This window comes from Buteo buteo, chromosome 5, assembly GCF_964188355.1.
Source record: "Buteo buteo chromosome 5, bButBut1.hap1.1, whole genome shotgun sequence".
Taxonomy (NCBI): Eukaryota; Metazoa; Chordata; class Aves; order Accipitriformes; family Accipitridae; genus Buteo; species Buteo buteo.
This window is the reverse complement of record NC_134175.1, coordinates 155,219-168,719: the sequence shown is the minus strand read 5'-3', so window position 1 is coordinate 168,719 and position 13,501 is coordinate 155,219.

Sequence of the window (13,501 nt, the reverse complement as noted above, 5' to 3'; positions counted from 1 at the left end):
CAGGGTCGCCAGGGTATCGCTCGCTTGCAGGTGGGCCGCTGGCATCTGGTGCGCGGCGTTCCCTGCTGAACAGAGCTGCCCCTCTGGCACAGAGCAGCTTTGGGTCTCTTGTGGCCTGCCTTCAGGCTGTCAGCTGCACCAGGCGTTATGTTTTTGTTTTTAAAATCTGTCGCCAGCATCTGTTGACTGGCTGCTGTCACTCCCGCAACCCTGATGCCACATGCAGAGGGCTACAGCAGTCCCTGGGGGCTTGGTCCAGGGGACCACCCCCCCTCCCCCCTGCCGTTTGCAGGCTCCCTGTGCTGCTTCTCCTCTCTAGATAATGGGGTGGGGGGGCAGGGACAGAAGCGAGCACCCGAATGGTCTGTTCTTTGCACTTGACTGCTGTAAACGCTCCAGGCCCTCGGGTGCTTTTTGGAACGGAGGCGATGAAGATGACTGCCTGGGCTGCGAGTGGGGAAAGGGCAGGGCAACGTAAGCCCTGTGCCCCCAGTAAGTAGTTGCCGCCTGTGTCTGGTCTCTGCTGGGCTGAGCTGTCAGTCATCCCTCATCCAGCCGCTGCTCCGAAGAGGATCGTTGTGGGGATGCTGCTGCCCGGCGACCAAAATGGGGTCCTACAGCTCGGAGGCTGCAAAGGCGCGGTGGTGCCCCTGTAACGGCACCCGTGGTCCAACGGTAACGGCAGTGCGGCACGGGGGGAGAGTGCCGGCGCGCTCGTTGCTTCCTCCCGGTAAGGAAACGCCGCTGCCGCCCCCCGTGCGCGGTGTGGGCGGGCGCTCAGCGGGCAAAGCGCGGAACAGCAGCGCCGGCACCGCACAGGTGCGCAGCAGCGCCGCCGCGTCGGGTGCTGCCGCCTTGTGGGCAAAGTGTGGTACTGCAGCCCGGCGTTGGCGCGCCGGCTCTGACCCCCCCCCCCCCCCCCCCCGGCGCGCCGTCGAGGGCGGGCGCATGCGCGGCGCCCGGGAGCACCGTGGCGGCGCGCAGGGCGCGGGTCTCGGCGGCAGCGGGCGAGCGCCGGGACCGCGGGTGAGGCGAGCGATCCGCTCCGGCGGGGGATGCCTCCTGGCCGCCCGGGGCTGGCGGGACGGGAAGCTGCGAAGCGGCCGCCACGGCAGGCTCCCGGTCCGCCGGAGGCGAGCCGGGCCAGGGCAGCGCTGGGCAGTTCCCCGAGAGCCGATAGAAGGGAAGAGGGGACGGAGGCGGGCGCCCCCCAGGCGCGGCCAACGGGCGCCTCCCCGAGTCGCCGGAGCTCCGACACGGCGTGGCGGCAACCGCGCATGCGCGGCGGCGCTCCTGGTGTTGCCCAGCGACCGGGACGCTTTACGGCAGCTCGGCATCCGCGCATGCGCAGTGCGCCTTTTACGGCGCTCGCCGCTGTTGCCTGGCAACCAAAGCGCGACACGACGCCTCGGCCACCGCGCATGCGCGGCGACGCGGTTTACGGCGCTCGTGCCGTTGCCCGGCAACCAGAGCGCGTTACGGCAGCTCGGCACCGCGCATGCGCGATGCGCCTTTTACGGCGCTCGCCGCTGTTGCCTGGCAACCAAGGCGCGACACGACGCCTCGGCCACCGCGCATGCGCGGCTGCGCGGTTTACGGCGCTCGTGCTGTTGCCTGGCAACCGAAACGCCGCACTGGCGTTCGGGAGCCGCGCATGCGCGGTGGCGGCCTTTGCCGCCCTCCTGCTGTTGCCTGGCAACCAAAACGCGGTACAGCGGCTCGGGAGCCGCGCATGCGCGGTAGCGGCGCGTTTCTCCAGCGCTCTCTTCCGCCACCTATTGAACAGAGTTCGGTACTGCAGCTGGGGTGCCGCGCATGCGCGCTGGCGCGTTGTGCCAAGCGCTCGCCGCTGCCACCCCGCGACCAATGTTCGGTACTGCAGCCCGGAGGCTGCGAGTGCGCGGGGCTGCCCCGGTCCTGCACGTGCCGTCCGACGGTAACGGCAATGCGGCACCGGCGGGAGGTGCCGCCGCGCTCGTTGCTTCCTCCCGGTAAGGAAACGCCGCCGGCAAGGAAAGCTGGCACGCGCTGTCTCTGCCCGGCCTCCCTCTCCTCGCGGCGCGGGAGCACGAGGGGACAGGCGGGGCGCTTACCGGCTGCGGGCAGGAGCTGCTGCGGCTGAAGCTGGAGAGGCCACAGAAAGGTAGAGAAGAAGAAATGGAAGGCCGGCCGGCCGGCAGCTGCCTCCCGCTGCAGGCAAGAGAGAGCCTGCCTCTCCACGTGTGGAAGGATCCCTCTTTGTAGTCCGCAGGGTCCGTATGCAGCACCGACGGCGCGGTACGGCCACGTAGTGTGCGAGCGAGCGAGCGAGGCTCCGTGCCTGGGAAGCCTCGTCTTGCAAGACCTACGAGGCGCGTGTTCTCCTAGGGGGAGGACGGCCGTGGCGCCGGAGTTACAGAAGAGGAGGGGAGCGGGAGAGGAGCGGAAAGAAGCGTCTGAACTGGCAAATTCTCCTGGCAGCGCCAAGAACAAGAGCTGTGGTGAGCCCCGGGCCCTCGGGGCCCTGACTCCCCTCTTCTGCGTTCTGGTCCCTCCCTGCCCCTCCCCTGGTCCCCTCTCTTTCCCACACCGCTGCCTGTTTTTTTTCTTTTTTCTTTTGTTTCTTTTTCCTTCCTCCCTTGTACCTCTGATACTGAAAAGCCGGTCGAAGAAACTCCCTAAGACTCGTTTTGGAGTTTTAGAAAGCAGGCATTCTTCATTGCAGCGCTGGATGCACGGGGGATAGTTCCACCTAGCGTGCATGCCACCGCTTTAGCACAAACAGGTTATATAGAATAAGTAATTGCATGTTAATCAGATTAGAATACATATACGTAAAAACGATGGCAACCGATTATCATAGTACTGCCTACATCCGATCACGCGCAATGAAGGATCCATTTGAGTCGAAGGGCTGCTTTTGCGACCACCGACCCATTTGAAGTTCTTGCTGGCTGTCCTCGAAGTCTTTATTCTTGTCCTTGTTCTTTGATCTTGAAGCTTAACGCAGTTTCAATCACGTGTGGTCAGTTTCAGCATTGTTCTCATCTAGCGTCCAGGAACATCTAGTCATAAGAGCAAAGAACTGCAAAACTTAGGAGTACCTACCTCTGCTAGTCGATTGCTTGGCTATACTTTTGTCTATTGTTTCAATGGTAGTGTTAGTATAAGATTTCTAATAATTATTTACCAAATCTCACTTTTGCAGTCACCTAGCAGCAAACCAGTTTCCACAGCTGGTACAAAATATTAAAACCATACCAATATTTAGACGTGCCATACAGAATGTATGGAAATAGGCTATCAGAGGTGTCTGAGGGGCAGGGGGAGCGCCGGGGGGCGCCCCGAGCCCCGGAGCAGACTCGCTGGCGGGACTCGATGGGCACGCGACTGACTGAATAAACGCTGGCCGTCCGTCCTCTTTGCCCTCCGGGCTGCGTTTGCGCTCCCTCTGCACGGGGCGAGGGGCCGTGAGGGAGCCCAGGGGAGGAGGAGGAGGTGAGGCGCTGGGGGGGTCGGGCCGTGCCCCCCCTGTTCCTGCTGGGCTCCGGCTGTTGCAAGTATTCTGGTAAAGAAATCAAAATTTAATCACATAGAAGAGTTAGGTTTGATTAAGAAGTAAAATTGTGAAGCATAACGTATAGGATTGTCAAGTTTGAAACGTAGCCATAGAAACTTTAGGAACTGTGTTACGCGTGACTCTAGGAACCTTAACATTGTTAAAGTTTGAAAGAGCTAACCCTAGAAACCTCACCAGGAAGTTACTGGCTTTTCTACGTTCTGTTTCAGGAAACCAAGGAAACTGTCGTGGACACCAGTTTGCTGCTTGGAAACCCCCTTACCCTTCCCATCTCGATTTGAGTATCGAAGATGCCAGTCAGCAGAGCTAAGTGTAACTGACCAATGATTGTTTTTAAATAAGAATATTGATAAGGTTATATAATCAAAGGACCGATCATTATAAAGGTTAAATTTAAGAACGAGCATAGTATGCATTTTTACAGAAGGAGCTTAGGTAACAATGACCTGACAGAAAAAGTCTGTGAAAACTGGTGGATTTTGATACTAAGTGGGGCACGCCTTTGGAGGAGCGATCCCCCGTGTCCCCAGCGCTGCGATAAACAAAGTGCCCGCTTCTTAACTTCACGTTGGTGTTAAGGAGTTTTATTCTGGATTTTGGTAACGGTTTTGGCGACCCAGATGGGACCTTGCGAGTGAGACTGGACGAGATCGAGTGTCGATCGAACTCCGGCCGGCACCGAGGTATTGTCGGGGAGAACCGTCACCCTCGACTCGCAAAGCTCCTCGCAGCGTTCCCTGGAAAAAAGGTGAGGCGCCGCTGCTTTGGAATTTGTTTGGAAAGCCTGCCTGTGAGGCGTGGCGAAAGCTTCGCAGGGTTGGGGCTTGGAGGGTCCCCGTCTGCAGTGGAAGCCTAGGCGTCTGCCCGTAAGTCATAAGCGAAAGCTATTGCTGGGTTGGACTTTGTGTATTATTTGGGACGATTGTCATTTGCATTTGTTTGGTAGTTGGTATTTGAATGTATAGAAGTATAATGGCATTAGCAAAATTGTTTAAGAATAAGAGTGCAGGAAATGGAACTGCTGATGAAAAGGTACCAAAAACATCAGCGTCGGGATGTTTATTGGCACGTTGGGGTGAGTTGCAGGAAAAATGGTAAACGAACAGAACTTTGAGTTACAATACTATATTGCGATTACTGTCGTTTTGTAGGAGAGAGAGTAACTGGAATAAAGTGCCACATGTAGATTTGTTCTTTTTAAGTGAACGTATCTGACGGGGACCGGAAGGGAGTCTCCCAGCAGAACCTCTGGTTACAGCTAAACTGGGAGAACAGAAAATTGAATTTGCATTGACACTAGAGTCACCTTTTCAGCTTTAAATACCTTAGAGGGAGAGTTAAGTTTTGAAGAAATTGGTGGTGTCGGTGCAACAGGTGAACGAGAAACTAGACCCTTCTTTAAGTCTTTCACAATGAAATTAGGAAAGCAACGGGTCACTCAGCAGTTTTTGTATGTGCCAAATTCTCCTAAACTCCTGTTAAGGAGAGATCTATTTGAGAACTTAGAGGCAGAAATTAAATTTAAAAATGGAGAGATTAAAATTTTAATTCCAGAAACTAAACGTATCGAAGCAGTGGCTTTGTTGTTAACAGGATGGTTACCGACAGCAGAAGATTATACCAGTCAAAGTCTAATGCTGTAATTCCAATCGTCTGGACTGGGAAGTTCCTGGTAAATCCGAAAAGCAGAACCCGTGAGAGTTGATTTAAAGCCAGGATGGAATCCGGTAAGAATTAAACAATACCCCCTAAAACCGGAAAGTCAGAAAGGGTTAGTAATGGTAATACAAAAATTTTTAAGATACAAATTGTTAATAGAATGTGAATCCAGATATAACACCCCGATCTTGCCTGTTAAAAGGCTAATGAAAAAGATGATAGATTAGTTCAAGACCTCCTCAGAGCAATAAATCAAATAGTACAAGATATTCATCCGGTAGTAGCAAATCCTTATACTTTGTTAACGACCCTAACGGAGAAACAAGAATGGTTCACAGTGTTAGACCGAAAAGATGCCTTTTTCCGTATTCCCTTGGATCCCAATAGTCAAGAGGTTTTTGCTTTGGAATGGGAAAATCCTGAGACTGGGAGAAAAACACAATATACGTCGACAGTCTTGCCTCAAGGCTTTAAGAATAGTCTTACCGTTTTTGGAAATCAATTGGCACGAGACTTAGAGATTTGGAAGAAAGAAAGTAATCAAGAAATCTTGCCGGAATATATGGATGATCTGTTAATTGTAGCCGAGACGGAAGAACAATGCACAAAGTTAACTATTAACTTTTTGAACTTTTGGGGAATCAGTGGATATCGAGCGTCAAAAGAAAAAAACCAAATAACCCAGAAAGAAGAAACTTATGTAAATGAGTTTTAAAATCCTAAAAGGGCAGAGACAATTGGGAACTGAGAGAAAAGAGGCAATTTGTCGTCTCCCCGAACATAAGACGAAAAAAATTAATGACGAGCATTTCCGGGAATGGTCGAGTGGTGTCACCTGTAGATGATAAATTGTGGCTTGCTGGCCTGACCTTTATAGGAGCAGCTCAAAACCTCAAACAATGGATTGGACCGATGCCCAGAAAGCTACTTTCCAAGAATTGAAACAGGCTGTAATAGGGGTGCCAGCCCTAGGCCTGCCAGATCTCACAAAGACACTTGAACTTTTTGCTTGTGAAAGAAGAGGTATAGCTCTGGGTATCCTGGCCCAATATTTAGGGCCAAGTGGGCGAGCTGTGGCCTACTTCTCGAAGCGATTAGGTAATGTGAGTCTGGGATGCTCTGGTCGTCCGAGAGCCGTCGCTGCAACTGTGCTACTGATCCAGGAAGCTCGTAAGTTTAACCTGAGGACAAAGGATTACTGTACGTTTCCCATATGATAACGGTTGTGCTAAAACAGAAAGGGGGGCATTGGTTATCCCCTAGCAGGATGCTGAAATACCAAGTGGTGTTGCTGGAACAAGATGATGTTTACCTAAAAACTACTACCACCGTTAACCCTGTTGCGTTTTCCACAACTGATCAAGTTAAAGGAGAACTGGAACGTGACTGCTTGCAGACAATCGAAAGAGTTTACTCCAGCCGACTGGATCTCTGAGATGTGCCGCTAGAAGAAACGGATTGGGAACTATATGCCGACGGAAGCGGTTCCATCTGTGAAGGAAAACGTTTATCAAGATAGACAATAACTACTGAGGAGGTAATTGCGTTGCCAACTTTGCCTTCGACGATATCTGCCCAAAAGGCTGAATTGATAGCTCTTATTCGAGCTCTGGAACTAAGTCAAGGAAAGCGAGTCAACACTTGGACAGACTCAAAGTATGCTTTTGGAGCAGTACGCGCACATGGAGCGATACGGAGAGAAAGAGGACTGTTACCTGCGCAAGGAACCACCATTCAGCACGCAGAACAAATACTGAAATTGTTAGAAACCATTCAAAAACCAACAGCAGTCACGATAATGCACTGTAAAGCACATCAGTTAGGTAAGACCGGTCCGAACGCAGGTAACCGACTGGCTGATAAAGCTGCTAAAGAGGCTGCAGAAAAAGGCATCCTAGCACTAGTTCCAGAGAAAAGTATAAAGTTGCCTAAAGAAACTCCAATGTATAATGAAAAAGATGAAGAATTAATTATTAGATGACAGGCTAACAAAATGAAACAGGATAGGCTGTAACACCGACAGGTCAAATAAGAGTCCCACCCACAATAATAAGAGAAGTTGCCCGAGCTGAACATCACAAAGTATACTGGGGAACAGAAAGCGAAATATGACAAAGATTGCTTAAACAATTATAAGCGGATGTGAAATTTATATATAAAATTATCCCCGAATCAGTAATACGATCATCTTTGGGATTATTAAAGAAGGAATTTTTTTTAGGAGAATATTAGCAAATTGATTTTATAGAATTGCCTTGAAAAGAAGGATCTATCCTAGTTTTAGTTGATATCTTTACTGGGTGGCCCGAGGCTTTCCCTTGTCGCACCGAGAAAGCAAGGGAAGTAGTCAAAGTCTTGCTCAAAGAGATAATACCAAAATGTGGGGTGCCTGTAAGAATGTCATCTGACAATGGCCCTCATTTTATAGCAAAGATTAGGAGACAAGTTGAGCAAAGTATTATCTATAGATTGAGACTATCACACCCCACATAGACCACAAGCAAGTGGGGGGGGGGGGGGGAAAGAGAGAGAGAGAATGAACTATACCCTTAAGCAACAGTCGAGTAAAATTTGTCAGGAAACCTCACTCACATGGGTTAGAGCATTACCCATGGCTCTATTAAGAATCAGAGTATAGCCAGAAGAGAAAGCAAATTGAAGTCACTATGAAATATTGTATGAAAGACCATATCAAGAGTCCTACGTTCTGAGTATCTTGAATGCCTTTGGAGATAGGTTTTTAAAAGGTGTTATGATTTCTTTAAGCAATTCTTTTCAGGAACTTTGTCAGTATGTCTCCACAGCTGGACCCTTAGAATTGGACGTAGCAGCGCATCCCTTCCGACCGGGAGATTAGATTGAATATATATAAAATCACGGAGAAGTGGAAAGGACCGTATCGAGTCATTTTAACAACCCTTATAGCAGTAAAGGTCTGGGAGAAGAACCTTGGCTTCATTATTCAAGAATAAAGAAAGCACCAACAAGAAATTGGAAGTCTAAAGAAACTGGCCCTTTAAACCTGAAAATCTATAAGTAAGTTTCACGTTATCTATTTGGGAAAACAGTTGTGTAAAGTTTATACGGTTGGGGTTGCTATTAGGAATATTGTCGAGGGCAGTAATCTTTTTGTGTGTGTATAGGGTTTATGTGGGTTTTTTTGAGGGGTTCTAAACATGAGATAAACAAAATGAAACAATTATTGTTTGAGCTATTAATCTTGATGTTAACCGTTTTTGTAATTTGGATTAAAAAAAAAAAATATCTAGTTTTGTAATTGATTCAAAGTTTGGTAAAGACACAAAATTGAACCTCAGTAACAGGCTGCCTTCCGATTCCAAAGTCAGATGAAAATCTAGTTCCGTGAAGAATATTGACATTGAATTTAACCAAAACTTGAGAAAAGATGCAGAACAATGAGAATCATTTTAGCAAATTAAATGGGATGGATTTAAAAGGCAATTATTTTTTTTTAAATTTGAAAGAAGGAATTAGAGCGTTGTGAATTATAACATTACCAAACCATCCACCTCGTGGACAAAAGAATTAATTTAATCGCCCTTCGGGAGACACTTGTACGGGCACCCCTTGGGGCTGTCAGTTGCCAAAACCGTAGAGACAAGTGCAAAAAGGAACTTGGCATCATATTTGAAATATAAAACGCTGTTTAGAATTTCCTGGAGTTCCAGGATCCTTGTTAGAGCCACCCAGAGTCGGGACCGTCTGTGGAAATTTAGACTGCTTTAGACAACCAGAGAAAAATCACACATCCTCAACAGAGCTGTATGAAAGTTTATACTTGCAGCTCCTCTGACCCCAAAACTCCAAAGACTTTCTCTAGTAGCTAAAGCTCTAAGATGGGGATGTATTTGTAGAAAGTATAATAATATTTTAAATGATCTTTGGTCCCCTCTTAATGACGGAAAAAATTTAGCTTGGAGTTGACTGTATTAAAGGACAGGTGAAAAGTTCAGGGTTAACTGTTTGGGTGACTAGTGATGATAAATGATCCACTCATCTTTTCATGAAGGAGAAAAGCAAATGGTGGACTTTAGACTTAATAACTCTATCCTCTCTCTGGAAGAAATCTCCCTTGTGGCCTCGCTGGTGGACCTGGGTAAATGGAAAAGATGATACCTGGCAATCGCCAAGTCTTAGAACTAAAATAAGATGGGTATTAAAATCTGTATTTTGACCCCAGTTAACACCTCTTCCAAATGAGATGACTCTTGCCATCTTTCATTCAATCGAGGAAGTGCCTGCTGCTTAACTTCCCAGGGGTGTTGAGGAGTTTTGTTCCGGATTTCGGTCCCCCAGCTGCGGGCCGGGGCTGGAGGAGCCGCAGGTGCGGGCAGTGAGGCTGCTGGGGCCGGCCCCTCCCTGGAAAGGGGGGGCTGCCGGGGGAGGGGCCGGGGCGGGGCCGGTGGGAGCGCAGGCAGGAGCGGAGCGGAGCGGAGCCGTGGCCGGGCTGCGGCTGCCCCTCGGGAGAAGGTGAGCAGGGCCGGGCGCCCCTCGGACGGCGAACGTCGGAGGCGGGGGTGTCCCGGGGGAGGTGGGGGCCGCCTGTGCCGAAGGCCGGGGGCGGGGGGGGAGCTGGGGGCTCACAGGGGGGCTGGGGGCTCACAGGGGGGCTGGGAGCACGTGCGCGCGGGGGGGGGGGGGGCGGCTGGGAGCACGTGCGCGTGGGGGGGGGTGCTCACCGGGCCCCGTGGCGGGGCTGCGCAGTCGCCCGGCGGGTCCCGGGGAATGCCCCGAGGAGGACGGCGGGGTCTGTGTCGCACGCACGGAGCGGCGGCGGGGCCGCGCCGTGCCGGGGCGGCGGCGGCGGGCGCTGCCCGAAGCTGGAGCCGGGCGGGGGGGGGCCGCGCCGTGCCGGGGCGGCGGCGGCGGGCGCTGCCCGAAGCTGGAGCCGGGCGGGGGGGGGGGCCGCGCCGTGCCGGGGCGGCGGCGGCGGGCGCTGCCCGAAGCTGGAGCCGGGCGGGGGGGGGCCGCGCCATGCCGGGGCGGCGGGCGCTGCCCGAAGCTGGAGCCGGGCGGGGGGGGGCCGCGCCGTGCCGGGGCGGCGGCGGCGGGCGCTGCCCGAAGCTGGAGCCGGGCGGGGGGGGGGCCGCGCCGTGCCGCGGCGGGAGCGCGCTGGAGCCGCCCGGACCGGCCCTGGGGGCTCGGCGGGGACTGCGGCTGCGCCGGCGTGGGGTTGGGCGGAAACGGAAGCGGCGTCCCCTCGGGGTCAGGTAGCAGGGCGGGCTGCCTCCCGGGGCATGCCGGGAGCTGTAGTTTTCGCGGACTCGGCGGCCGGGCAGCAGCGCGGCTCTCGGGCGCGGCGTAGTCCTCGCTGCCGCCGCGGCCCCCGGAGTCCGACCAGGTCAGACTCGGGAGCGTTGCCGGTTTCGCGTGGTTTTCCGCGGGCTTCCCGCCGCGCCCGCTCCCCGACCAGCCGTGCGGACGCGCCTCCCAGGCGCGTGCGCCGTCCTGCGCGTGGGGCAGCCCGGCGTTCGCTCGCCGGCTCCGGCCCCTCCGGCGCATGCGCGGTGTCCGGGAGCAGCGTGGCGGCGGCGGGCGGTCGCCGAGACCGCGGGTGAGGCGAGCGATCCCCTCCGGCGGGGGCCGGGGCGGTGGCGGGGGGGTGCCTCCTGCCCGCCGGCCGCCCGGGGCTGGCGGGACGGGAAGCTGCGAAGCGGCCGCCGCGGCAGGCTCCCGGTCCGCCGGAGGCGAGCCGGGCCAGGGCAGCGCCGGGCAGTTCTCCGAGAGCCGATAGAAGGGAAGAGGGGACGGAGGCGGGCACCCCCCAGGCGCGGCCAGCGGGCGCCTCCCCGAGTCGCCGGAGCTCCCCCGGCGCCTTCCCCCGGCCCCGCTCGGCCCGTGCGGCTGCCCCCAGCTCCAGCCCCTCCCCTGAAGCCCGTGCTGTAGCCGCAGGCAGCCCCCGAGCCCTGTCGTGAGGGCAGCAAGCTGGCTCTCCCATGTTCTCGAGTCTCCCTGAACGTGGGTGCCGTTAGCAGCGGCGCGGGGAACGAGCGGCGTCTGCGGAAGCCCCTGCGGAAGGAGGGGCTCCGGCCAGGGTCGAGCTACGGTAATAACGGTCACTGCTGCCTCTTTCCCTCTCCCAGAGGCCACGCTGTGAGTGCGGTTGTCCGCTCGTCCCCGGGGATGCCGTTGACTGCGGCAGCCTCAGGCTCGCGTGGGCTGTCTCTGCCTGGCCTCCCTCTCCTCGCGGCACGGGAGCACAGAGGGACAGGCGGAGCGCTTGCTGGCTGTGGACGGGAGCTGCTGAAGCTGGAGAGGCCACAGAAAGGTAGAGAAGAAGAAACGGAAGGCCGGCCGGCAGCTGCGTCCCGCTGCGGGCAAGAGAGAGCTTGCCTCTCTGGGTGTGGGAGGATCCCTCCTCGTAGTCCACAGCAGGTCAGACCGCCGGGGTCTGTATGCATGACCAGCAGCGCGGTACGGCCACGTAGTGAGCGAGCGAGCGAGGCTACGTGTCTAGGGGGCCTCATCTCGTAAGAGCAGCGAGGCGCTCGCGTGTTCCGTTATGTGGAGGACAGCCAGGCGACTGGAGTTACAGAAGAGGAAGGCAGGAGAGAAGGAGACAGAAGCATCTGAGCTGGCAAGGCCTCCTGGCAGCTCCAAGAGCGAGAGCTGTGGTGAGTGCTGGGCCCTCGGGGCCCTGTCGCTCCTCTTGTGCGTCCCGGTCGCTCCCTCCCTCCCCCTCGCTTTCTCATGCTGCTGTGACATTTGGTTTTGTTTTTTTTTTTAATTTTGCTTCCCCGTACCTCTCCTCTTCTGTCTATTCTCTTGTCCTACTCCCTCTTCCTCCCCCCCCGCCCCTCCCCGTCTTTGTCCTGCAGCCAGTTGCTGTTTTTTCCTTTTCCATCTCCTTGTCCTGATCTGCATCCGCCTCTTTCCCCGCCTCCCAATTTCTCTGGCCTGTTCTCTGGCGTTCTTTTCCTCTCTGTGCCTCTATGTGCTGCTCTGTGTCCCTGCCTTCCTATCTCTCTTCTTCCTACTTTCTGTTTCTCTCTCTCTCCCTTTGTCTTGCTCGCTGTTGCTTTTTATCTTTGTCATTCTGGATCTCACTGGCCCCGTCCTCCTTCCTGGTCATCTCTTACTCTCTGTGACCCTTTGTGCTGCTTCCTGCCCCTTTTTTATTCACCCTCCCTCTCTCTGCAGGGCTCCTGATACCTCGCTTTCTAATTCCCCACCGCCCCGTGCTTCTCACGGTCTTTGTCTTTCTCGCTTGCTCTCTCTCGTTGTCATCGTTCTTGTCTGTCGCTCTGTCTTGCTTCCTGTCCCGTCGTTTCTCGCTGTATCCCTTTGTCCTGCTCCCTGCTCGTATTCGTATTCCTCTCTGTCCTGAGGACCGTCCCAGTTTTTGATCTCCGTCCTGCCGCTGTCCTGATTTTTCCTTCTCTGCCATGTTCCCTGTCCCTCTTTCTGTCTCTTTTCCTCTGTCCTTGCTGCTTATTTCTCCATCTCTGTCCAGACCCCTGTCCCTTCCCCCCCGCCCCGCCTTGCTGTCCCTCTGCCTTGCTTTCTTTCACTACCTTCTCTGTCTGTCTTTCTCTGCCCCGTTCCCTCTCCCGCCCTTTCTAACGGTGTCCCCCTGTCCAGCTAGCTGTCGCTGCTTTCTTTTTTCTGTTCCTCAGTATTTTTTTCTTTTTTCCGTATCTCTCTCCCACTGCCCATCGCAGTTGTTTTTTTTTCCCCTCCGATGCTGGCCTGCTCTTTGTCCCTTTTGTCTGTCTCCTCTCTGTCCTTCTGTCATGCTCCCTGTGTCTATTGAATCCCTTCATCTCTGTCCTGCAGCCCGTCGCTAATTTTTTTCCCTCTTCCGTCCCTTTGTCCTGCTCCCTGTCCTTGTCTCTTTCCCTTGGTTCTGCCTCCTGTCCTTTTTTCCTTTCTTGCTCCATCTCTCTGTCCTGCTCCCTATCCCTCCCGCGCTCTCTCTGTTTCTGTGTCCTTCTCCTTGCCTTTCCCCACGTTGTCTGTCTTGTTGTCCCTTCTTTGGTTTTCTTGTTTTCTGGGTGGCTGGGCCCGGCTACCCGCGGGGGTGCTTCGGCTGGGAGGTTTGGGGTGGGGGGCCTGGCCGTGCCGGTGATGGCGGGGAAATAAAGCCTGAAACGGCAATCGAGAAGCGACGCCCTGCCTGTGCTGGGGCTGCCCTGCAGAGGCGTGGGGCCGGGCCCTCTGTAGGTCCCGAGCACTCCCCGAAACTGCGCGTGGGGCCCCGGGGGTGCAGGGCTGTGGGGTGGCTACGCTCGGCGTCGCCCGTGGGCACTGCAGGGTCAGAAA